This window comes from Lithobates pipiens, unplaced genomic scaffold (genome assembly GCF_037356315.1).
Source record: "Lithobates pipiens isolate NorthernLeopardFrog02 unplaced genomic scaffold, aLitPip1_a1.2 Scaffold_18, whole genome shotgun sequence".
Taxonomy (NCBI): domain Eukaryota; kingdom Metazoa; phylum Chordata; class Amphibia; order Anura; family Ranidae; genus Lithobates; species Lithobates pipiens.
In genome coordinates, this window is record NW_027507758.1 from 575,072,126 (window position 1) to 575,094,352 (window position 22,227).

At 39.5% G+C, this 22,227-nt stretch overlaps 31 non-coding genes across 31 annotated transcripts; all 31 read left to right on the forward strand.

Annotated features, from left to right (window-relative positions):
- The first annotated feature begins 309 nt into the window (after nt 1-309).
- On the forward strand, nt 310-392 carry TRNAL-UAA (transfer RNA leucine (anticodon UAA)). The gene has a single exon. It is a non-coding gene; the product is annotated as a tRNA-Leu (tRNA).
- Nucleotides 393-1,004: 612 nt separating this feature from the next.
- On the forward strand, nt 1,005-1,087 carry TRNAL-UAA (transfer RNA leucine (anticodon UAA)). Its single transcript has one exon. It is a non-coding gene; the product is annotated as a tRNA-Leu (tRNA).
- A 613-nt stretch (nt 1,088-1,700) lies between these two features.
- On the forward strand, nt 1,701-1,783 carry TRNAL-UAA (transfer RNA leucine (anticodon UAA)). The gene has a single exon. It is a non-coding gene; the product is annotated as a tRNA-Leu (tRNA).
- A 612-nt stretch (nt 1,784-2,395) lies between these two features.
- TRNAL-UAA (transfer RNA leucine (anticodon UAA)) lies at nt 2,396-2,478 on the forward strand. The gene has a single exon. It is a non-coding gene; the product is annotated as a tRNA-Leu (tRNA).
- A 612-nt stretch (nt 2,479-3,090) lies between these two features.
- TRNAL-UAA (transfer RNA leucine (anticodon UAA)) lies at nt 3,091-3,173 on the forward strand. The gene has a single exon. It is a non-coding gene; the product is annotated as a tRNA-Leu (tRNA).
- Nucleotides 3,174-3,785: 612 nt separating this feature from the next.
- On the forward strand, nt 3,786-3,868 carry TRNAL-UAA (transfer RNA leucine (anticodon UAA)). Its single transcript has one exon. It is a non-coding gene; the product is annotated as a tRNA-Leu (tRNA).
- Nucleotides 3,869-4,480: 612 nt separating this feature from the next.
- Nucleotides 4,481-4,563, forward strand: TRNAL-UAA (transfer RNA leucine (anticodon UAA)). Its single transcript has one exon. It is a non-coding gene; the product is annotated as a tRNA-Leu (tRNA).
- A 613-nt stretch (nt 4,564-5,176) lies between these two features.
- TRNAL-UAA (transfer RNA leucine (anticodon UAA)) lies at nt 5,177-5,259 on the forward strand. The gene has a single exon. It is a non-coding gene; the product is annotated as a tRNA-Leu (tRNA).
- A 612-nt stretch (nt 5,260-5,871) lies between these two features.
- TRNAL-UAA (transfer RNA leucine (anticodon UAA)) lies at nt 5,872-5,954 on the forward strand. Its single transcript has one exon. It is a non-coding gene; the product is annotated as a tRNA-Leu (tRNA).
- A 612-nt stretch (nt 5,955-6,566) lies between these two features.
- On the forward strand, nt 6,567-6,649 carry TRNAL-UAA (transfer RNA leucine (anticodon UAA)). Its single transcript has one exon. It is a non-coding gene; the product is annotated as a tRNA-Leu (tRNA).
- A 612-nt stretch (nt 6,650-7,261) lies between these two features.
- Nucleotides 7,262-7,341, forward strand: TRNAL-UAA (transfer RNA leucine (anticodon UAA)). The gene has a single exon. It is a non-coding gene; the product is annotated as a tRNA-Leu (tRNA).
- A 612-nt stretch (nt 7,342-7,953) lies between these two features.
- On the forward strand, nt 7,954-8,036 carry TRNAL-UAA (transfer RNA leucine (anticodon UAA)). Its single transcript has one exon. It is a non-coding gene; the product is annotated as a tRNA-Leu (tRNA).
- Nucleotides 8,037-8,648: 612 nt separating this feature from the next.
- Nucleotides 8,649-8,731, forward strand: TRNAL-UAA (transfer RNA leucine (anticodon UAA)). The gene has a single exon. It is a non-coding gene; the product is annotated as a tRNA-Leu (tRNA).
- Nucleotides 8,732-9,343: 612 nt separating this feature from the next.
- On the forward strand, nt 9,344-9,426 carry TRNAL-UAA (transfer RNA leucine (anticodon UAA)). The gene has a single exon. It is a non-coding gene; the product is annotated as a tRNA-Leu (tRNA).
- A 612-nt stretch (nt 9,427-10,038) lies between these two features.
- TRNAL-UAA (transfer RNA leucine (anticodon UAA)) lies at nt 10,039-10,121 on the forward strand. Its single transcript has one exon. It is a non-coding gene; the product is annotated as a tRNA-Leu (tRNA).
- Nucleotides 10,122-10,733: 612 nt separating this feature from the next.
- TRNAL-UAA (transfer RNA leucine (anticodon UAA)) lies at nt 10,734-10,816 on the forward strand. Its single transcript has one exon. It is a non-coding gene; the product is annotated as a tRNA-Leu (tRNA).
- A 611-nt stretch (nt 10,817-11,427) lies between these two features.
- Nucleotides 11,428-11,510, forward strand: TRNAL-UAA (transfer RNA leucine (anticodon UAA)). Its single transcript has one exon. It is a non-coding gene; the product is annotated as a tRNA-Leu (tRNA).
- Nucleotides 11,511-12,122: 612 nt separating this feature from the next.
- TRNAL-UAA (transfer RNA leucine (anticodon UAA)) lies at nt 12,123-12,205 on the forward strand. The gene has a single exon. It is a non-coding gene; the product is annotated as a tRNA-Leu (tRNA).
- Nucleotides 12,206-12,817: 612 nt separating this feature from the next.
- On the forward strand, nt 12,818-12,900 carry TRNAL-UAA (transfer RNA leucine (anticodon UAA)). The gene has a single exon. It is a non-coding gene; the product is annotated as a tRNA-Leu (tRNA).
- Nucleotides 12,901-13,512: 612 nt separating this feature from the next.
- Nucleotides 13,513-13,595, forward strand: TRNAL-UAA (transfer RNA leucine (anticodon UAA)). Its single transcript has one exon. It is a non-coding gene; the product is annotated as a tRNA-Leu (tRNA).
- A 251-nt stretch (nt 13,596-13,846) lies between these two features.
- TRNAL-UAA (transfer RNA leucine (anticodon UAA)) lies at nt 13,847-13,929 on the forward strand. Its single transcript has one exon. It is a non-coding gene; the product is annotated as a tRNA-Leu (tRNA).
- Nucleotides 13,930-14,541: 612 nt separating this feature from the next.
- Nucleotides 14,542-14,624, forward strand: TRNAL-UAA (transfer RNA leucine (anticodon UAA)). Its single transcript has one exon. It is a non-coding gene; the product is annotated as a tRNA-Leu (tRNA).
- A 612-nt stretch (nt 14,625-15,236) lies between these two features.
- Nucleotides 15,237-15,319, forward strand: TRNAL-UAA (transfer RNA leucine (anticodon UAA)). Its single transcript has one exon. It is a non-coding gene; the product is annotated as a tRNA-Leu (tRNA).
- Nucleotides 15,320-15,570: 251 nt separating this feature from the next.
- TRNAL-UAA (transfer RNA leucine (anticodon UAA)) lies at nt 15,571-15,653 on the forward strand. Its single transcript has one exon. It is a non-coding gene; the product is annotated as a tRNA-Leu (tRNA).
- A 612-nt stretch (nt 15,654-16,265) lies between these two features.
- TRNAL-UAA (transfer RNA leucine (anticodon UAA)) lies at nt 16,266-16,348 on the forward strand. The gene has a single exon. It is a non-coding gene; the product is annotated as a tRNA-Leu (tRNA).
- A 612-nt stretch (nt 16,349-16,960) lies between these two features.
- On the forward strand, nt 16,961-17,043 carry TRNAL-UAA (transfer RNA leucine (anticodon UAA)). The gene has a single exon. It is a non-coding gene; the product is annotated as a tRNA-Leu (tRNA).
- Nucleotides 17,044-17,655: 612 nt separating this feature from the next.
- Nucleotides 17,656-17,738, forward strand: TRNAL-UAA (transfer RNA leucine (anticodon UAA)). Its single transcript has one exon. It is a non-coding gene; the product is annotated as a tRNA-Leu (tRNA).
- A 612-nt stretch (nt 17,739-18,350) lies between these two features.
- Nucleotides 18,351-18,433, forward strand: TRNAL-UAA (transfer RNA leucine (anticodon UAA)). The gene has a single exon. It is a non-coding gene; the product is annotated as a tRNA-Leu (tRNA).
- A 612-nt stretch (nt 18,434-19,045) lies between these two features.
- TRNAL-UAA (transfer RNA leucine (anticodon UAA)) lies at nt 19,046-19,128 on the forward strand. The gene has a single exon. It is a non-coding gene; the product is annotated as a tRNA-Leu (tRNA).
- Nucleotides 19,129-20,434: 1,306 nt separating this feature from the next.
- TRNAL-UAA (transfer RNA leucine (anticodon UAA)) lies at nt 20,435-20,517 on the forward strand. The gene has a single exon. It is a non-coding gene; the product is annotated as a tRNA-Leu (tRNA).
- Nucleotides 20,518-21,129: 612 nt separating this feature from the next.
- On the forward strand, nt 21,130-21,212 carry TRNAL-UAA (transfer RNA leucine (anticodon UAA)). The gene has a single exon. It is a non-coding gene; the product is annotated as a tRNA-Leu (tRNA).
- Nucleotides 21,213-22,227: the final 1,015 nt, after the last annotated feature.

Sequence of the window (22,227 nt, forward strand, 5' to 3'; positions counted from 1 at the left end):
CAGTATGGGAGATAGATAAAGGGGATATAAAAATACTGTCCCTACTCATCACTCCTTTCTTGTCAGTGGTAAATAGCTGACAGCAACCGTCATTAGGGCTCAATGTCTATGTTGGAATTTTGTAATTCCATGGAGAAAGATAAACTTTCTTTGTAATCCCATCAAGAAAAATAAAACACTCCTCAGAGCAAATCCCTTTTGTGAATGTAGACTCACCTGAGACAGTTAACGGCACTCCTGAATTGGCAAGATCAACTGTGAAAATCAGCACTCCTTTCACGGTTCTCGGATATGGTTTATCCCACCAGTACCAGGATGGCCGAGTGGTTAAGGCGTTGGACTTAAGATCCAATGGATGAATATCCACGTGGGTTCGAACCCCACTCCTGGTAAACATTTATAGTGATTGCAGCAATTGAAGGCCCTCTTACAATATATGTTTGAAAAAAACACCACATAAGATTAAAATCTAGGCTACCAACAAATACACCTGGTCAAAGCCAGAAGTCACCATCATCTGCTTAAAGTAATATCACCATATTTGTACACATTTGAGCTTAGAAGGTCAAAAAACTATAGCAAAACCCTGTTACTTGGTATCACCAAGATTTCCTTCCAGTGCTAAGAAGGGCCACTTTGTACACATTAAAAAATAGCAAAAGTTCGGAGCCTAACTATGTTCTCTCCCAGAAATTCAGTATGGGAGATAGATAAAGGGGATATAAAAATACAGTCCCTACTCATCACTCCTTTCTCGTCAGTGGTAAATAGCTGACAGCAACCGTCATTAGGGCTCAAAGTCTATGTTGGAATTTTGTAATTCCATGGAGAAAGATAAACTCTCTTTGTAATCCCATCAAGAAAAATAAAACACTCCTCAGAGCAAATCCCTTTTGTGAATGTAGACTCACCTGAGACAGTTAACGGCACTCCTGAATTGGCAAGATCAACTGTGAAAATCAGCACTCCTTTCACGGTTCTCGGATATGGTTTATCCCACCAGTACCAGGATGGCCGAGTGGTTAAGGCGTTGGACTTAAGATCCAATGGATGAATATCCACGTGGGTTCGAACCCCACTCCTGGTAAACATTTATAGTGATTACAGCAATTGAAGGCCCTCTTACAATATATGTTTGAAATAAACACCACATAAGATTAAAATCTAGGCTACCAACAAATACACCTGGTCAAAGCAAGAAGTCACCATCATCTGCTTAAAGTAATATCACCATATTTGTACACATTTGAGCTTAGAAGGACAAAAAACTATAGCAAAACCCTGTTACTTGGTATCACCAAGATTTCTTTCCAGCGCTAAGAAGGGCCACTTTGTACACATTAAAAAAATAGCAAAAGTTTGGAGCCTAACTATGATCTCTCCCAGAAATTCAGTATGGGAGATAGATAAAGGGGATATAAAAATACTGTCCCTACTCATCACTCCTTTCTTGTCAGTGGTAAATAGCTGACAGCAACCGTCATTAGGGCTCAATGTCTATGTTGGAATTTTGTAATTCCATGGAGAAAGATAAACTTTCTTTGTAATCCCATCAAGAAAAATAAAACACTCCTCAGAGCAAATCCCTTTTGTGAATGTAGACTCACCTGAGACAGTTAACGGCACTCCTGAATTGGCAAGATCAACTGTGAAAATCAGCACTCCTTTCACGGTTCTCGGATATGGTTTATCCCACCAGTACCAGGATGGCCGAGTGGTTAAGGCGTTGGACTTAAGATCCAATGGATGAATATCCACGTGGGTTCGAACCCCACTCCTGGTAAACATTTATAGTGATTGCAGCAATTGAAGGCCCTCTTACAATATATGTTTGAAAAAAACACCACATAAGATTAAAATCTAGGCTACCAACAAATACACCTGGTCAAAGCCAGAAGTCACCATCATCTGCTTAAAGTAATATCACCATATTTGTACACATTTGAGCTTAGAAGGTCAAAAAACTATAGCAAAACCCTGTTACTTGGTATCACCAAGATTTCCTTCCAGTGCTAAGAAGGGCCACTTTGTACACATTAAAAAATAGCAAAAGTTCGGAGCCTAACTATGTTCTCTCCCAGAAATTCAGTATGGGAGATAGATAAAGGGGATATAAAAATACAGTCCCTACTCATCACTCCTTTCTCGTCAGTGGTAAATAGCTGACAGCAACCGTCATTAGGGCTCAAAGTCTATGTTGGAATTTTGTAATTCCATGGAGAAAGATAAACTCTCTTTGTAATCCCATCAAGAAAAATAAAACACTCCTCAGAGCAAATCCCTTTTGTGAATGTAGACTCACCTGAGACAGTTAACGGCACTCCTGAATTGGCAAGATCAACTGTGAAAATCAGCACTCCTTTCACGGTTCTCGGATATGGTTTATCCCACCAGTACCAGGATGGCCGAGTGGTTAAGGCGTTGGACTTAAGATCCAATGGATGAATATCCACGTGGGTTCGAACCCCACTCCTGGTAAACATTTATAGTGATTACAGCAATTGAAGGCCCTCTTACAATATATGTTTGAAATAAACACCACATAAGATTAAAATCTAGGCTACCAACAAATACACCTGGTCAAAGCAAGAAGTCACCATCATCTGCTTAAAGTAATATCACCATATTTGTACACATTTGAGCTTAGAAGGACAAAAAACTATAGCAAAACCCTGTTACTTAGTATCACCAAGATTTCCTTCCAGTGCTAAGAAAGGCCACTTTGTACACATTAAAAAATAGCAAAAGTTCGGAGCCTAACTATGTTCTCTCCCAGAAATTCAGTATGGGAGATAGATAAAGGGGATATAAAAATACAGTCCCTACTCATCACTTCTTTCTCGTCAGTGGTAAATAGCTGACAGCAACCGTCATTAGGGCTCAAAGTCTATGTTGGAATTTTGTAATTCCATGGAGAAAGATAAACTCTCTTTGTAATCCCATCAAGAAAAATAAAACACTCCTCAGAGCAAATCCCTTTTGTGAATGTAGACTCACCTGAGACAGTTAACGGCACTCCTGAATTGGCAAGATCAACTGTGAAAATCAGCACTCCTTTCACGGTTCTCGGATATGGTTTATCCCACCAGTACCAGGATGGCCGAGTGGTTAAGGCGTTGGACTTAAGATCCAATGGATGAATATCCACGTGGGTTCGAACCCCACTCCTGGTAAACATTTATAGTGATTGCAGCAATTGAAGGCCCTCTTACAATATATGTTTGAAAAAAACACCACATAAGATTAAAATCTAGGCTACCAACAAATACACCTGGTCAAAGCCAGAAGTCACCATCATCTGCTTAAAGTAATATCACCATATTTGTACACATTTGAGCTTAGAAGGTCAAAAAACTATAGCAAAACCCTGTTACTTGGTATCACCAAGATTTCCTTCCAGTGCTAAGAAGGGCCACTTTGTACACATTAAAAAATAGCAAAAGTTCGGAGCCTAACTATGTTCTCTCCCAGAAATTCAGTATGGGAGATAGATAAAGGGGATATAAAAATACAGTCCCTACTCATCACTCCTTTCTCGTCAGTGGTAAATAGCTGACAGCAACCGTCATTAGGGCTCAAAGTCTATGTTGGAATTTTGTAATTCCATGGAGAAAGATAAACTCTCTTTGTAATCCCATCAAGAAAAATAAAACACTCCTCAGAGCAAATCCCTTTTGTGAATGTAGACTCACCTGAGACAGTTAACGGCACTCCTGAATTGGCAAGATCAACTGTGAAAATCAGCACTCCTTTCACGGTTCTCGGATATGGTTTATCCCACCAGTACCAGGATGGCCGAGTGGTTAAGGCGTTGGACTTAAGATCCAATGGATGAATATCCACGTGGGTTCGAACCCCACTCCTGGTAAACATTTATAGTGATTACAGCAATTGAAGGCCCTCTTACAATATATGTTTGAAATAAACACCACATAAGATTAAAATCTAGGCTACCAACAAATACACCTGGTCAAAGCAAGAAGTCACCATCATCTGCTTAAAGTAATATCACCATATTTGTACACATTTGAGCTTAGAAGGACAAAAAACTATAGCAAAACCCTGTTACTTAGTATCACCAAGATTTCCTTCCAGTGCTAAGAAAGGCCACTTTGTACACATTAAAAAATAGCAAAAGTTCGGAGCCTAACTATGTTCTCTCCCAGAAATTCAGTATGGGAGATAGATAAAGGGGATATAAAAATACAGTCCCTACTCATCACTTCTTTCTCGTCAGTGGTAAATAGCTGACAGCAACCGTCATTAGGGCTCAAAGTCTATGTTGGAATTTTGTAATTCCATGGAGAAAGATAAACTCTCTTTGTAATCCCATCAAGAAAAATAAAACACTCCTCAGAGCAAATCCCTTTTGTGAATGTAGACTCACCTGAGACAGTTAACGGCACTCCTGAATTGGCAAGATCAACTGTGAAAATCAGCACTCCTTTCACGGTTCTCGGATATGGTTTATCCCACCAGTACCAGGATGGCCGAGTGGTTAAGGCGTTGGACTTAAGATCCAATGGATGAATATCCACGTGGGTTCGAACCCCACTCCTGGTAAACATTTATAGTGATTGCAGCAATTGAAGGTCCTCTTACAATATATGTTTGAAAAAAACACCACATAAGATTAAAATCTAGGCTACCAACAAATACACCTGGTCAAAGCAAGAAGTCACCATCATCTGCTTAAAGTAATATCACCATATTTGTACACATTTGAGCTTAGAAGGTCAAAAAACTATAGCAAAACCCTGTTACTTGGTATCACCAAGATTTCTTTCCAGCGCTAAGAAGGGCCACTTTGTACACATTAAAAAAATAGCAAAAGTTTGGAGCCTAACTATGATCTCTCCCAGAAATTCAGTATGGGAGATAGATAAAGGGGATATAAAAATACTGTCCCTACTCATCACTCCTTTCTTGTCAGTGGTAAATAGCTGACAGCAACCGTCATTAGGGCTCAATGTCTATGTTGGAATTTTGTAATTCCATGGAGAAAGATAAACTTTCTTTGTAATCCCATCAAGAAAAATAAAACACTCCTCAGAGCAAATCCCTTTTGTGAATGTAGACTCACCTGAGACAGTTAACGGCACTCCTGAATTGGCAAGATCAACTGTGAAAATCAGCACTCCTTTCACGGTTCTCGGATATGGTTTATCCCACCAGTACCAGGATGGCCGAGTGGTTAAGGCGTTGGACTTAAGATCCAATGGATGAATATCCACGTGGGTTCGAACCCCACTCCTGGTAAACATTTATAGTGATTGCAGCAATTGAAGGCCCTCTTACAATATATGTTTGAAAAAAACACCACATAAGATTAAAATCTAGGCTACCAACAAATACACCTGGTCAAAGCCAGAAGTCACCATCATCTGCTTAAAGTAATATCACCATATTTGTACACATTTGAGCTTAGAAGGTCAAAAAACTATAGCAAAACCCTGTTACTTGGTATCACCAAGATTTCCTTCCAGTGCTAAGAAGGGCCACTTTGTACACATTAAAAAATAGCAAAAGTTCGGAGCCTAACTATGTTCTCTCCCAGAAATTCAGTATGGGAGATAGATAAAGGGGATATAAAAATACAGTCCCTACTCATCACTCCTTTCTCGTCAGTGGTAAATAGCTGACAGCAACCGTCATTAGGGCTCAAAGTCTATGTTGGAATTTTGTAATTCCATGGAGAAAGATAAACTCTCTTTGTAATCCCATCAAGAAAAATAAAACACTCCTCAGAGCAAATCCCTTTTGTGAATGTAGACTCACCTGAGACAGTTAACGGCACTCCTGAATTGGCAAGATCAACTGTGAAAATCAGCACTCCTTTCACGGTTCTCGGATATGGTTTATCCCACCAGTACCAGGATGGCCGAGTGGTTAAGGCGTTGGACTTAAGATCCAATGGATGAATATCCACGTGGGTTCGAACCCCACTCCTGGTAAACATTTATAGTGATTACAGCAATTGAAGGCCCTCTTACAATATATGTTTGAAATAAACACCACATAAGATTAAAATCTAGGCTACCAACAAATACACCTGGTCAAAGCAAGAAGTCACCATCATCTGCTTAAAGTAATATCACCATATTTGTACACATTTGAGCTTAGAAGGACAAAAAACTATAGCAAAACCCTGTTACTTAGTATCACCAAGATTTCCTTCCAGTGCTAAGAAAGGCCACTTTGTACACATTAAAAAATAGCAAAAGTTCGGAGCCTAACTATGTTCTCTCCCAGAAATTCAGTATGGGAGATAGATAAAGGGGATATAAAAATACAGTCCCTACTCATCACTTCTTTCTCGTCAGTGGTAAATAGCTGACAGCAACCGTCATTAGGGCTCAAAGTCTATGTTGGAATTTTGTAATTCCATGGAGAAAGATAAACTCTCTTTGTAATCCCATCAAGAAAAATAAAACACTCCTCAGAGCAAATCCCTTTTGTGAATGTAGACTCACCTGAGACAGTTAACGGCACTCCTGAATTGGCAAGATCAACTGTGAAAATCAGCACTCCTTTCACGGTTCTCGGATATGGTTTATCCCACCAGTACCAGGATGGCCGAGTGGTTAAGGCGTTGGACTTAAGATCCAATGGATGAATATCCACGTGGGTTCGAACCCCACTCCTGGTAAACATTTATAGTGATTGCAGCAATTGAAGGCCCTCTTACAATATATGTTTGAAAAAAACACCACATAAGATTAAAATCTAGGCTACCAACAAATACACCTGGTCAAAGCAAGAAGTCACCATCATCTGTTTAAAGTAATATCACCATATTTGTACACATTTGAGCTTAGAAGGACAAAAAACTATAGCAAAACCCTGTTACTTGGTATCACCAAGATTTCCTTCCAGTGCTAAGAAAGGCCACTTTGTACACATTAAAAAATAGCAAAAGTTCGGAGCCTAACTATGTTCTCTCCCAGAAATTCAGTATGGGAGATAGATAAAGGGGATATAAAAATACAGTCCCTACTCATCACTCCTTTCTCGTCAGTGGTAAATAGCTGACAGCAACCGTCATTAGGGCTCAAAGTCTATGTTGGAATTTTGTAATTCCATGGAGAAAGATAAACTCTCTTTGTAATCCCATCAAGAAAAATAAAACACTCCTCAGAGCAAATCCCTTTTGTGAATGTAGACTCACCTGAGACAGTTAACGGCACTCCTGAATTGGCAAGATCAACTGTGAAAATCAGCACTCCTTTCATGGTTCTCGGATATGGTTTATCCCACCAGTACCAGGATGGCCGAGTGGTTAAGGCGTTGGACTTAAGATCCAATGGATGAATATCCACGGTTCGAACCCCACTCCTGGTAAACATTTATAGTGATTGCAGCAATTGAAGGCCCTCTTACAATATATGTTTGAAAAAAACACCACATAAGATTAAAATCTAGGCTACCAACAAATACACCTGGTCAAAGCAAGAAGTCACCATCATCTGCTTAAAGTAATATCAACATATTTGTACACATTTGAGCTTAGAAGGTCAAAAAACTATAGCAAAACTCTGTTACTTGGTATCACCAAGATTTCCTTCCAGTGCTAAGAAGGGCCACTTTGTACACATTAAAAAATAGCAAAAGTTCGGAGCCTAACTATGTTCTCTCCCAGAAATTCAGTATGGGAGATAGATAAAGGGGATATAAAAATACAGTCCCTACTCATCACTCCTTTCTCGTCAGTGGTAAATAGCTGACAGCAACCGTCATTAGGGCTCAAAGTCTATGTTGGAATTTTGTAATTCCATGGAGAAAAATAAACTCTCTTTGTAATCCCATCAAGAAAAATAAAACACTCCTCAGAGCAAATCCCTTTTGTGAATGTAGACTCACCTGAGACAGTTAACGGCACTCCTGAATTGGCAAGATCAACTGTGAAAATCAGCACTCCTTTCACGGTTCTCGGATATGGTTTATCCTACCAGTACCAGGATGGCCGAGTGGTTAAGGCGTTGGACTTAAGATCCAATGGATGAATATCCACGTGGGTTCGAACCCCACTCCTGGTAAACATTTATAGTGATTGCAGCAATTGAAGGCCCTCTTACAATATATGTTTGAAAAAAACACCACATAAGATTAAAATCTAGGCTACCAACAAATACACCTGGTCAAAGCAAGAAGTCACCATCATCTGCTTAAAGTAATATCACCATATTTGTACACATTTGAGCTTAGAAGGTCAAAAAACGATAGCAAAACCCTGTTACTTGGTATCACCAAGATTTCCTTCCAGTGCTAAGAAGGGCCACTTTGTACACATTAAAAAATAGCCAAAGTTCGGAGCCTAACTATGTTCTCTCCCAGAAATTCAGTATGGGAGATAGATAAAGGGGATATAAAAATACAGTCCCTACTCATCACTCCTTTCTCGTCAGTGGTAAATAGCTGACAGCAACCGTCATTAGGGCTCAAAGTCTATGTTGGAATTTTTTAATTCCATGGAGAAAGATAAACTCTCTTTGTAATCCCATCAAGAAAAATAAAACACTCCTCAGAGAAAATCCCTTTTGTGAATGTAGACTCACCTGAGACAGTTAACGGCACTCCTGAATTGGCAAGATCAACTGTGAAAATCAGCACTCCTTTCACGGTTCTCGTATATGGTTTATCCCACCAGTACCAGGATGGCCGAGTGGTTAAGGCGTTGGACTTAAGATCCAATGGATGAATATCCACGTGGGTTCGAACCCCACTCCTGGTAAACATTTATAGTGATTGCAGCAATTGAAGGCCCTCTTACAATATATGTTTCAAAAAAACACCACATAAGATTAAAATCTAGGCTACCAACAAATACACCTGGTCAAAGCAAGAAGTCACCATCATCTGCTTAAAGTAATATCACCATATTTGTACACATTTGAGCTTAGAAGGTCAAAAAACTATAGCAAAACCCTGTTACTTGGTATCACCAAGATTTCCTTCCAGTGCTAAGAAAGGCCACTTTGTACACATTAAAAAATAGCAAAAGTTCGGAGCCTAACTATGTTCTCTCCCAGAAATTCAGTATGGGAGATAGATAAAGGGGATATAAAAATACAGTCCCTACTCATCACTCCTTTCTTGTCAGTGGTAAATAGCTGACAGCAACCGTCATTAGGGCTCAAAGTCTATGTTGGAATTTTGTAATTCCATGGAGAAAGATAAACTCTCTTTGTAATCCCATCAAGAAAAATAAAACACTCCTCAGAGCAAATCCCTTTTGTGAATGTAGACTCACCTGAGACAGTTAACGGCACTCCTGAATTGGCAAGATCAACTGTGAAAATCAGCACTCCTTTCACGGTTCTCGGATATGGTTTATCCCACCAGTACCAGGATGGCCGAGTGGTTAAGGCGTTGGACTTAAGATCCAATGGATGAATATCCACGTGGGTTCGAACCCCACTCCTGGTAAACATTTATAGTGATTGCAGCAATTGAAGGCCCTCTTACAATATATGTTTGAAAAAAACACCACATAAGATTAAAATCTAGGCTACCAACAAATACACCTGGTCAAAGCAAGAAGTCACCATCATCTGCTTAAAGTAATATCACCATATTTGTACACATTTGAGCTTAGAAGGTCAAAAAACTATAGCAAAACCCTGTTACTTGGTATCACCAAGATTTCCTTCCAGTGCTAAGAAGGGCCACTTTGTACACATTAAAAAATAGCCAAAGTTCGGAGCCTAACTATGTTCTCTCCCAGAAATTCAGTATGGGAGATAGATAAAGGGGATATAAAAATACAGTCCCTACTCATCACTCCTTTCTTGTCAGTGGTAAATAGCTGACAGCAACAGTCATTAGGGCTCAAAGTCTATGTTGGAATTTTTTAATTCCATGGAGAAAGATAAACTCTCTTTGTAATCCCATCAAGAAAAATAAAACACTCCTCAGAGCAAATCCCTTTTGTGAATGTAGACTCACCTGAGACAGTTAACGGCACTCCTGAATTGGCAAGATCAACTGTGAAAATCAGCACTCCTTTCACGGTTCTCGGATATGGTTTATCCCACCAGTACCAGGATGGCCGAGTGGTTAAGGCGTTGGACTTAAGATCCAATGGATGAATATCCACGTGGGTTCGAACCCCACTCCTGGTAAACATTTATAGTGATTGCAGCAATTGAAGGCCCTCTTACAATATATGTTTGAAAAAAACACCACATAAGATTAAAATCTAGGCTACCAACAAATACACCTGGTCAAAGCAAGAAGTCACCATCATCTGTTTAAAGTAATATCACCATATTTGTACACATTTGAGCTTAGAAGGTCAAAAAACTATAGCAAAACCCTGTTACTTGGTATCACCAAGATTTCTTTCCAGTGCTAAGAAGGGCCACTTTGTACACATTAAAAAATAGCAAAAGTTCGGAGCCTAACTATGTTCTCTCCCAGAAATTCAGTATGGGAGATAGATAAAGGGGATATAAAAATACAGTCCCTACTCATCACTCCTTTCTCGTCAGTGGTAAATAGCTGACAGCAACCGTCATTAGGGCTCAAAGTCTATGTTGGAATTTTGTAATTCCATGGAGAAAGATAAACTCTCTTTGTAATCCCATCAAGAAAAATAAAACACTCCTCAGAGCAAATCCCTTTTGTGAATGTAGACTCACCTGAGACAGTTAACGGCACTCCTGAATTGGCAAGATCAACTGTGAAAATCAGCACTCCTTTCACGGTTCTTGGATATGGCTTATCCCACCAGTACCAGGATGGCCGAGTGGTTAAGGCGTTGGACTTAAGATCCAATGGATGAATATCCACGTGGGTTCGAACCCCACTCCTGGTAAACATTTATAGTGATTACAGCAATTGAAGGCCCTCTTACAATATATGTTTGAAATAAACACCACATAAGATTAAAATCTAGGCTACCAACAAATACACCTGGTCAAAGCAAGAAGTCACCATCATCTGCTTAAAGTAATATCACAAATTTGTACACATTTGAGCTTAGAAGGACAAAAAACTATAGCAAAACCCTGTTACTTGGTATCACCAAGATTTCCTTCCAGTGCTAAGAAAGGCCACTTTGTACACATTAAAAAATAGCAAAAGTTCGGAGCCTAACTATGTTCTCTCCCAGAAATTCAGTATGGGAGATAGATAAAGGGGATATAAAAATACAGTCCCTACTCATCACTCCTTTCTCGTCAGTGGTAAATAGCTGACAGCAACCGTCATTAGGGCTCAAAGTCTATGTTGGAATTTTGTAATTCCATGGAGAAAGATAAACTCTCTTTGTAATCCCATCAAGAAAAATAAAACACTCCTCAGAGAAAATCCCTTTTGTGAATGTAGACTCACCTGAGACAGTTAACGGCACTCCTGAATTGGCAAGATCAACTGTGAAAATCAGCACTCCTTTCACGGTTCTCGGATATGGTTTATCCCACCAGTACCAGGATGGCCGAGTGGTTAAGGCGTTGGACTTAAGATCCAATGGATGAATATCCACGTGGGTTCGAACCCCACTCCTGGTAAACATTTATAGTGATTGCAGCAATTGAAGGCCCTCTTACAATATAGGTTTGAAAAAAACACCACATAAGATTAAAATCTAGGCTACCAACAAATACACCTGGTCAAAGCAAGAAGTCACCATCATCTGCTTAAAGTAATATCACCATATTTGTACATATTTGAGCTTAGAAGGTCAAAAAACGATAGCAAAACCCTGTTACTTGGTATCACCAAGATTTCCTTCCAGTGCTAAGAAGGGCCACTTTGTACACATTAAAAAATAGCCAAAGTTCGGAGCCTAACTATGTTCTCTCCCAGAAATTCAGTATGGGAGATAGATAAAGGGGATATAAAAATACAGTCCCTACTCATCACTCCTTTCTCGTCAGTGGTAAATAGCTGACAGCAACCGTCATTAGGGCTCAAAGTCTATGTTGGAATTTTTTAATTCCATGGAGAAAGATAAACTCTCTTTGTAATCCCATCAAGAAAAATAAAACACTCCTCAGAGAAAATCCCTTTTGTGAATGTAGACTCACCTGAGACAGTTAACGGCACTCCTGAATTGGCAAGATCAACTGTGAAAATCAGCACTCCTTTCACGGTTCTCGTATATGGTTTATCCCACCAGTACCAGGATGGCCGAGTGGTTAAGGCGTTGGACTTAAGATCCAATGGATGAATATCCACGTGGGTTCGAACCCCACTCCTGGTAAACATTTATAGTGATTGCAGCAATTGAAGGCCCTCTTACAATATATGTTTGAAAAAAACACCACATAAGATTAAAATCTAGGCTACCAACAAATACACCTGGTCAAAGCAAGAAGTCACCATCATCTGCTTAAAGTAATATCACCATATTTGTACACATTTGAGCTTAGAAGGTCAAAAAACTATAGCAAAACCCTGTTACTTGGTATCACCAAGATTTCCTTCCAGTGCTAAGAAAGGCCACTTTGTACACATTAAAAAATAGCAAAAGTTCAGAGCCTAACTATGTTCTCTCCCAGAAATTCAGTATGGGAGATAGATAAAGGGGATATAAAAATACAGTCCCTACTCATCACTCCTTTCTTGTCAGTGGTAAATAGCTGACAGCAACTGTCATTAGGGCTCAAAGTCTATGTTGGAATTTTGTAATTCCATGGAGAAAGATAAACTCTCTTTGTAATCCCATCAAGAAAAATAAAACACTCCTCAGAGCAAATCCCTTTTGTGAATGTAGACTCACCTGAGACAGTTAACGGCACTCCTGAATTGGCAAGATCAACTGTGAAAATCAGCACTCCTTTCACGGTTCTCGGATATGATTTATCCCACCAGTACCAGGATGGCCGAGTGGTTAAGGCGTTGGACTTAAGATCCAATGGATGAATATCCACGTGGGTTCGAACCCCACTCCTGGTAAACATTTATAGTGATTACAGCAATTGAAGGCCCTCTTACAATATATGTTTGAAAAAAACACCACATAAGATTAAAATCTAGGCTACCAACAAATACACCTGGTCAAAGCAAGAAGTCACCATCATCTGCTTAAAGTAATATCACCATATTTGTACACATTTGAGCTTAGAAGGACAAAAAACTATAGCAAAACCCTGTTACTTGGTATCACCAAGATTTCCTTCCAGTGCTAAGAAAGGCCACTTTGTACACATTAAAAAATAGCAAAAGTTCGGAGCCTAACTATGTTCTCTCCCAGAAATTCAGTATGGGAGATAGATAAAGGGGATATAAAAATACAGTCCCTACTCATCACTCCTTTCTCGTCAGTGGTAAATAGCTGACAGCAACCGTCATTAGGGCTCAAAGTCTATGTTGGAATTTTTTAATTCCATGGAGAAAGATAAACTCTCTTTGTAATCCCATCAAGAAAAATAAAACACTCCTCAGAGAAAATCCCTTTTGTGAATGTAGACTCACCTGAGACAGTTAACGGCACTCCTGAATTGGCAAGATCAACTGTGAAAATCAGCACTCCTTTCACGGTTCTCGGATATGGTTTATCCCACCAGTACCAGGATGGCCGAGTGGTTAAGGCGTTGGACTTAAGATCCAATGGATGAATATCCACGTGGGTTCGAACCCCACTCCTGGTAAACATTTATAGTGATTACAGCAATTGAAGGCCCTCTTACAATATATGTTTGAAAAAAACACCACATAAGATTAAAATCTAGGCTACCAACAAATACACCTGGTCAAAGCAAGAAGTCACCATCATCTGCTTAAAGTAATATCACCATATTTGCACACATTTGAGCTTAGAAGGTCAAAAAACTATAGCAAAACCCTGTTACTTGGTATCACCAAGATTTCTTTCCAGTGCTAAGAAGGGCCACTTTGGTGTACCAGGTTGGCCGAGTGGTTAAGGCGTTGGACTTAAGATCCAATGGATGAATATCCACGTGGGTTCGAACCCCACTCCTGGTAAACATTTATAGTGATTACAGCAATTGAAGGCCCTCTTACAATATATGTTTGAAAAAAACACCACATAAGATTAAAATCTAGGCTACCAACAAATACACCTGGTCAAAGCAAGAAGTCACCATCATCTGCTTAAAGTAATATCACCATATTTGTACACATTTGAGCTTAGAAGGTCAAAAAACTATAGCAAAACCCTGTTACTTGGTATCACCAAGATTTCCTTCCAGTGCTAAGAAGGGCCACTTTGTACACATTAAAAAATAGCCAAAGTTCGGAGCCTAACTATGTTCTCTCCCAGAAATTCAGTATGGGAGATAGATAAAGGGGATATAAAAATACAGTCCCTACTCATCACTCCTTTCTTGTCAGTGGTAAATAGCTGACAGCAACCGTCATTAGGGCTCAAAGTCTATGTTGGAATTTTGTAATTCCATGGAGAAAGATAAACTCTCTTTGTAATCCCATCAAGAAAAATAAAACACTCCTCAGAGCAAATCCCTTTTGTGAATGTAGACTCACCTGAGACAGTTAACGGCACTCCTGAATTGGCAAGATCAACTGTGAAAATCAGCACTCCTTTCACGGTTCTCGGATATGATTTATCCCACCAGTACCAGGATGGCCGAGTGGTTAAGGCGTTGGACTTAAGATCCAATGGATGAATATCCACGTGGGTTCGAACCCCACTCCTGGTAAACATTTATAGTGATTACAGCAATTGAAGGCCCTCTTACAATATATGTTTGAAAAAAACACCACATAAGATTAAAATCTAGGCTACCAACAAATACACCTGGTCAAAGCAAGAAGTCACCATCATCTGCTTAAAGTAATATCACCATATTTGTACACATTTGAGCTTAGAAGGACAAAAAACTATAGCAAAACCCTGTTACTTGGTATCACTAAGATTTCCTTCCAGTGCTAAGAAAGGCCACTTTGTACACATTAAAAAATAGCAAAAGTTCGGAGCCTAACTATGTTCTCTCCCAGAAATTCAGTATGGGAGATAGATAAAGGGGATATAAAAATACAGTCCCTACTCATCACTCCTTTCTCGTCAGTGGTAAATAGCTGACAGCAACCGTCATTAGGGCTCAAAGGCTATGTTGGAATTTTTTAATTCCATGGAGAAAGATAAACTCTCTTTGTAATCCCATCAAGAAAAATAAAACACTCCTCAGAGAAAATCCCTTTTGTGAATGTAGACTCACCTGAGACAGTTAACGGCACTCCTGAATTGGCAAGATCAACTGTGAAAATCAGCACTCCTTTCACGGTTCTCGGATATGGTTTATACCACCAGTACCAGGATGGCCGAGTGGTTAAGGCGTTGGACTTAAGATCCAATGGATGAATATCCACGTGGGTTCGAACCCCACTCCTGGTAAACATTTATAGTGATTACAGCAATTGAAGGCCCTCTTACAATATATGTTTGAAAAAAACACCACATAAGATTAAAATCTAGGCTACCAACAAATACACCTGGTCAAAGCAAGAAGTCACCATCATCTGCTTAAAGTAATATCACCATATTTGCACACATTTGAGCTTAGAAGGTCAAAAAACTATAGCAAAACCCTGTTACTTGGTATCACCAAGATTTCTTTCCAGTGCTAAGAAGGGCCACTTTGGTGTACCAGGTTGGCCGAGTGGTTAAGGCGTTGGACTTAAGATCCAATGGATGAATATCCACGTGGGTTCGAACCCCACTCCTGGTAAACATTTATAGTGATTGCAGCAATTGAAGGCCCTCTTACAATATATGTTTGAAAAAAACACCACATAAGATTAAAATCTAGGCTACCAACAAATACACCTGGTCAAAGCAAGAAGTCACCATCATCTGTTTAAAGTAATATCACCATATTTGTACACATTTGAGCTTAGAAGGTCAAAAAACTATAGCAAAACCCTGTTACTTGGTATCACCAAGATTTCCTTCCAGTGCTAAGAAGGGCCACTTTGTACACATTAAAAAATAGCCAAAGTTCGGAGCCTAACTATGTTCTCTCCCAGAAATTCAGTATGGGAGATAGATAAAGGGGATATAAAAATACAGTCCCTACTCATCACTCCTTTCTCGTCAGTGGTAAATAGCTGACAGCAACCGTCATTAGGGCTCAAAGTCTATGTTGGAATTTTTTAATTCCATGGAGAAAGATAAACTCTCTTTGTAATCCCATCAAGAAAAATAAAACACTCCTCAGAGAAAATCCCTTTTGTGAATGTAGACTCACCTGAGACAGTTAACGGCACTCCTGAATTGGCAAGATCAACTGTGAAAATCAGCACTCCTTTCACGGTTCTCGGATATGGTTTATCCCACCAGTACCAGGATGGCCGAGTGGTTAAGGCGTTGGACTTAAGATCCAATGGATGAATATCCACGTGGGTTCGAACCCCACTCCTGGTAAACATTTATAGTGATTGCAGCAATTGAAGGCCCTCTTACAATATATGTTTGAAAAAAACACCACATAAGATTAAAATCTAGGCTACCAACAAATACACCTGGTCAAAGCAAGAAGTCACCATCATCTGCTTAAAGTAATATCACCATATTTGTACACATTTGAGCTTAGAAGGTCAAAAAACTATAGCAAAACCCTGTTACTTGGTATCACCAAGATTTCCTTCCAGTGCTAAGAAAGGCCACTTTGTACACATTAAAAAATAGCAAAAGTTCAGAGCCTAACTATGTTCTCTCCCAGAAATTCAGTATGGGAGATAGATAAAGGGGATATAAAAATACAGTCCCTACTCATCACTCCTTTCTTGTCAGTGGTAAATAGCTGACAGCAACCGTCATTAGGGCTCAAAGTCTATGTTGGAATTTTGTAATTCCATGGAGAAAGATAAACTCTCTTTGTAATCCCATCAAGAAAAATAAAACACTCCTCAGAGCAAATCCCTTTTGTGAATGTAGACTCACCTGAGACAGTTAACGGCACTCCTGAATTGGCAAGATCAACTGTGAAAATCAGCACTCCTTTCACGGTTCTCGGATATGATTTATCCCACCAGTACCAGGATGGCCGAGTGGTTAAGGCGTTGGACTTAAGATCCAATGGATGAATATCCACGTGGGTTCGAACCCCACTCCTGGTAAACATTTATAGTGATTACAGCAATTGAAGGCCCTCTTACAATATATGTTTGAAAAAAACACCACATAAGATTAAAATCTAGGCTACCAACAAATACACCTGGTCAAAGCAAGAAGTCACCATCATCTGCTTAAAGTAATATCACCATATTTGTACACATTTGAGCTTAGAAGGTCAAAAAACTATAGCAAAACCCTGTTACTTGGTATCACCAAGATTTCTTTCCAGTGCTAAGAAGGGCCACTTTGTACACATTAAAAAATAGCAAAAGTTCGGAGCCTAACTATGTTCTCTCCCAGAAATTCAGTATGGGAGATAGATAAAGGGGATATAAAAATACAGTCCCTACTCATCACTCCTTTCTTGTCAGTGGTAAATAGCTGACAGCAACCGTCATTAGGGCTCAAAGTCTATGTTGGAATTTTTTAATTCCATGGAGAAAGATAAACTCTCTTTGTAATCCCATCAAGAAAAATAAAACACTCCTCAGAGCAAATCCCTTTTGTGAATGTAGACTCACCTGAGACAGTTAACGGCACTCCTGAATTGGCAAGATCAACTGTGAAAATCAGCACTCCTTTCACGGTTCTCGGATATGGTTTATCCCACCAGTACCAGGATGGCCGAGTGGTTAAGGCGTTGGACTTAAGATCCAATGGATGAATATCCACGTGGGTTCGAACCCCACTCCTGGTAAACATTTATAGTGATTACAGCAATTGAAGGCCCTCTTACAATATATGTTTGAAAAAAACACCACATAAGATTAAAATCTAGGCTACCAACAAATACACCTGGTCAAAGCAAGAAGTCACCATCATCTGCTTAAAGTAATATCACCATATTTGCACACATTTGAGCTTAGAAGGTCAAAAAACTATAGCAAAACCCTGTTACTTGGTATCACCAAGATTTCCTTCCAGTGCTAAGAAAGGCCACTTTGTACACATAAAAAAATAGCAAAAGTTCAGAGCCTAACTATGTTCTCTCCCAGAAATTCAGTATGGGAGATAGATAAAGGGGATATAAAAATACAGTCCCTACTCATCACTCCTTTCTTGTCAGTGGTAAATAGCTGACAGCAACCGTCATTAGGGCTCAAAGTCTATGTTGGAATTTTGTAATTCCATGGAGAAAGATAAACTCTCTTTGTAATCCCATCAAGAAAAATAAAACACTCCTCAGAGCAAATCCCTTTTGTGAATGTAGACTCACCTGAGACAGTTAACGGCACTCCTGAATTGGCAAGATCAACTGTGAAAATCAGCACTCCTTTCACGGTTCTCGGATATGATTTATCCCACCAGTACCAGGATGGCCGAGTGGTTAAGGCGTTGGACTTAAGATCCAATGGATGAATATCCACGTGGGTTCGAACCCCACTCCTGGTAAACATTTATAGTGATTACAGCAATTGAAGGCCCTCTTACAATATATGTTTGAAAAAAACACCACATAAGATTAAAATCTAGGCTACCAACAAATACACCTGGTCAAAGCAAGAAGTCACCATCATCTGCTTAAAGTAATATCACCATATTTGTACACATTTGAGCTTAGAAGGTCAAAAAACGATAGCGAAACCCTGTTACTTGGTATCACCAAGATTTCCTTCCAGTGCTAAGAAGGGCCACTTTGTACACATTAAAAAATAGCCAAAGTTCGGAGCCTAACTATGTTCTCTCCCAGAAATTCAGTATGGGAGATAGATAAAGGGGATATAAAAATACAGTCCCTACTCATCACTCCTTTCTCGTCAGTGGTAAATAGCTGACAGCAACCGTCATTAGGGCTCAAAGTCTATGTTGGAATTTTGTAATTCCATGGAGAAAGATAAACTCTCTTTGTAATCCCATCAAGAAAAAGAAAACACTCCTCAGAGCAAATCCCTTTTGTGAATGTAGACTCACCTGAGACAGTTAACGGCACTCCTGAATTGGCAAGATCAACTGTGAAAATCAGCACTCCTTTCACGGTTCTCGGATATGGTTTATCCCACCAATATCAGGATGGCCGAGTGGTTAAGGCGTTGGATTTAAGATCCAATGGATGAATATCCACGTGGGTTCGAACCCCATTCCTGGTAAACATTTATAGTGATTACAGCAATTGAAGGCCCTCTTACAATATATGTTTGAAAAAAACACCAAAAAGATTAAAATCTAGGCTACCAACAAATACACCTGGTCAAAGCAAGAAGTCACCATCATCTGCTTAAAGTAATATCACCATATTTGTACACATTTGAGCTTAGAAGGTCAAAAAACTATAGCAAAACCCTGTTACTTGGTATCACCAAGATTTCTTTCCAGTGCTAAGAAGGGCCACTTTGTACACATTAAAAAATAGCAAAAGTTCGGAGCCTAACTATGTTCTCTCCCAGAAATTCAGTATGGGAGATAGATAAAGGGGATATAAAAACACAGTCCCTACTCATCACTCCTTTCTTGTCAGTGGTAAATAGCTGACAGCAACCGTCATTAGGGCTCAAAGTCTATGTTGGAATTTTGTAATTCCATGGAGAAAGATAAACTCTCTTTGTAATCCCATCAAGAAAAATAAAACACTCCTCAGAGCAAATCCCTTTTGTGAATGTAGACTCACCTGAGACAGTTAACGGCACTCCTGAATTGGCAAGATCAACTGTGAAAATCAGCACACCTTTCACGGTTCTCGGATATGGTTTATCCCACCAGTACCAGGATGGCCGAGTGGTTAAGGCGTTAAACTTAAGATCCAATGGATGAATATCCACGAGAGTTCAAACCCCACTCCTGGTAAATATTTATAGTGATTACAGCAATTGAAGGCCCTCTTACAATATATGTTTGAAAAAAACACCACATAAGATTAAAATCTAGGCTACCAACAAATACACCTGGTCAAAGCAAGAAGTCACCATCATCTGCTTAAAGTAATATCACCATATTTGTACACATTTGAGCTTAGAAGGTCAAAAAACTATAGCAAAACCCTGTTACTTGGTATCACCAAGATTTCCTTCCAGTGCTAAGAAAGGCCACTTTGTACACATTAAAAAATAGCAAAAGTTCGGAGCCTAACTATGTTCTCTCCCAGAAATTCAGTATGGGAGATAGATAAAGGGGATATAAAAATACAGTCCCTACTCATCACTCCTTTCTCGTCAGTGGTAAATAGCTGACAGCAACCGTCATTAGGGCTCAAAGTCTATGTTGGAATTTTGTAATTCCATGGAGAAAGATAAACTCTCTTTGTAATCCCATCAAGAAAAATAAAACACTCCTCAGAGCAAATCCCTTTTGTGAATGTAGACTCACCTGAGACAGTTAACGGCACTCCTGAATTGGCAAGATCAACTGTGAAAATCAGCACTCCTTTCACGGTTCTCGGATATGGTTTATCCCACCAGTATCAGGATGGCCGAGTGGTTAAGGCGTTGGATTTAAGATCCAATGGATGAATATCCACGTGGGTTCGAACCCCATTCCTGGTAAACATTTATAGTGATTGCAGCAATTGAAGGCCCTCTTACAATATATGTTTGAAAAAAACACCACATAAGATTAAAATCTAGGCTACCAACAAATACACCTGGTCAAAGCAAGAAGTCACCATCATCTGCTTAAAGTAATATCACCATATTTGTACACATTTGAGCTTAGAAGGTCAAAAAACGATAGCAAAACCCTGTTACTTGGTATCACCAAGATTTCCTTCCAGTGCTAAGAAGGGCCACTTTGTACACATTAAAAAATAGCCAAAGTTCGGAGCCTAACTATGTTCTCTCCCAGAAATTCAGTATGGGAGATAGATAAAGGGGATATAAAAATACAGTCCCTACTTATCACTCCTTTCTTGTCAGTGGTAAATAGCTGACAGCAACCGTCATTAGGGCTCAAAGTCTATGTTGTAATTTTTTCATTCCATGCAGAAAGATAAACTCTCTTTGTAATCCCATCAAGAAAAAGAAAACACTCCTCAGAGCAAATCCCTTTTGTGAATGTAGACTCACCTGAGACAGTTAACGGCACTCCTGAATTGGCAAGATCAACTGTGAAAATCAGCACTCCTTTCACGGTTCTCGGATATGGTTTATCCCACCAGTACCAGGATGGCCGAGTGGTTAAGGCGTTGGACTTAAGATCCAATGGATGAATATCCACGTGGGTTCGAACCCCACTCCTGGTAAACATTTATAGTGATTGCAGCAATTGAAGGCCCTCTTACAATATATGTTTGAAAAAAACACCACATAAGATTAAAATCTAGGCTACCAACAAATACACCTGGTCAAAGCAAGAAGTCACCATCATCTGCTTAAAGTAATATCACCATATTTGTACACATTTGAGCTTAGAAGGACAAAAAACTATAGCAAAACCCTGTTACTTGGTATCACCAAGATTTCCTTCCAGTGCTAAGAAGGGCCACTTTGTACACATTAAAAAATAGCCAAAGTTCGGAGCCTAACTATGTTCTCTCCCAGAAATTCAGTATGGGAGATAGATAAAGGGGATATAAAAATACAGTCCCTACTTATCACTCCTTTCTTGTCAGTGGTAAATAGCTGACAGCAACCGTCATTAGGGCTCAAAGTCTATGTTGGAATTTTGTAATTCCATGGAGAAAGATAAACTCTCTTTGTAATCCCATCAAGAAAAATAAAACACTCCTCAGAGCAAATCCCTTTTGTGAATGTAGACTCACCTGAGACAGTTAACGGCACTCCTGAATTGGCAAGATCAACTGTGAAAATCAGCACACCTTTCACGGTTCTCGGATATGGTTTATCCCACCAGTACCAGGATGGCCGAGTGGTTAAGGCATTAAACTTAAGATCCAATGGATGAATATCCACGAGAGTTCGAGCCCCACTCCTGGTAAACATTTATAGTGATTACAGCAATTGAAGGCCCTCTTACAATATATGTTTGAAAAAAACACCACATAAGATTAAAATCTAGGCTACCAACAAATACACCTGGTCAAAGCAAGAAGTCACCATCATCTGCTTAAAGTAATATCACCATATTTGTACACATTTGAGCTTAGAAGGTCAAAAAACTATAGCAAAACCCTGTTACTTGGTATCACCAAGATTTCTTTCCAGTGCTAAGAAGGGCCACTTTGTACACATTAAAAAATAGCAAAAGTTCGGAGCCTAACTATGTTCTCTCCCAGAAATTCAGTATGGGAGATAGAT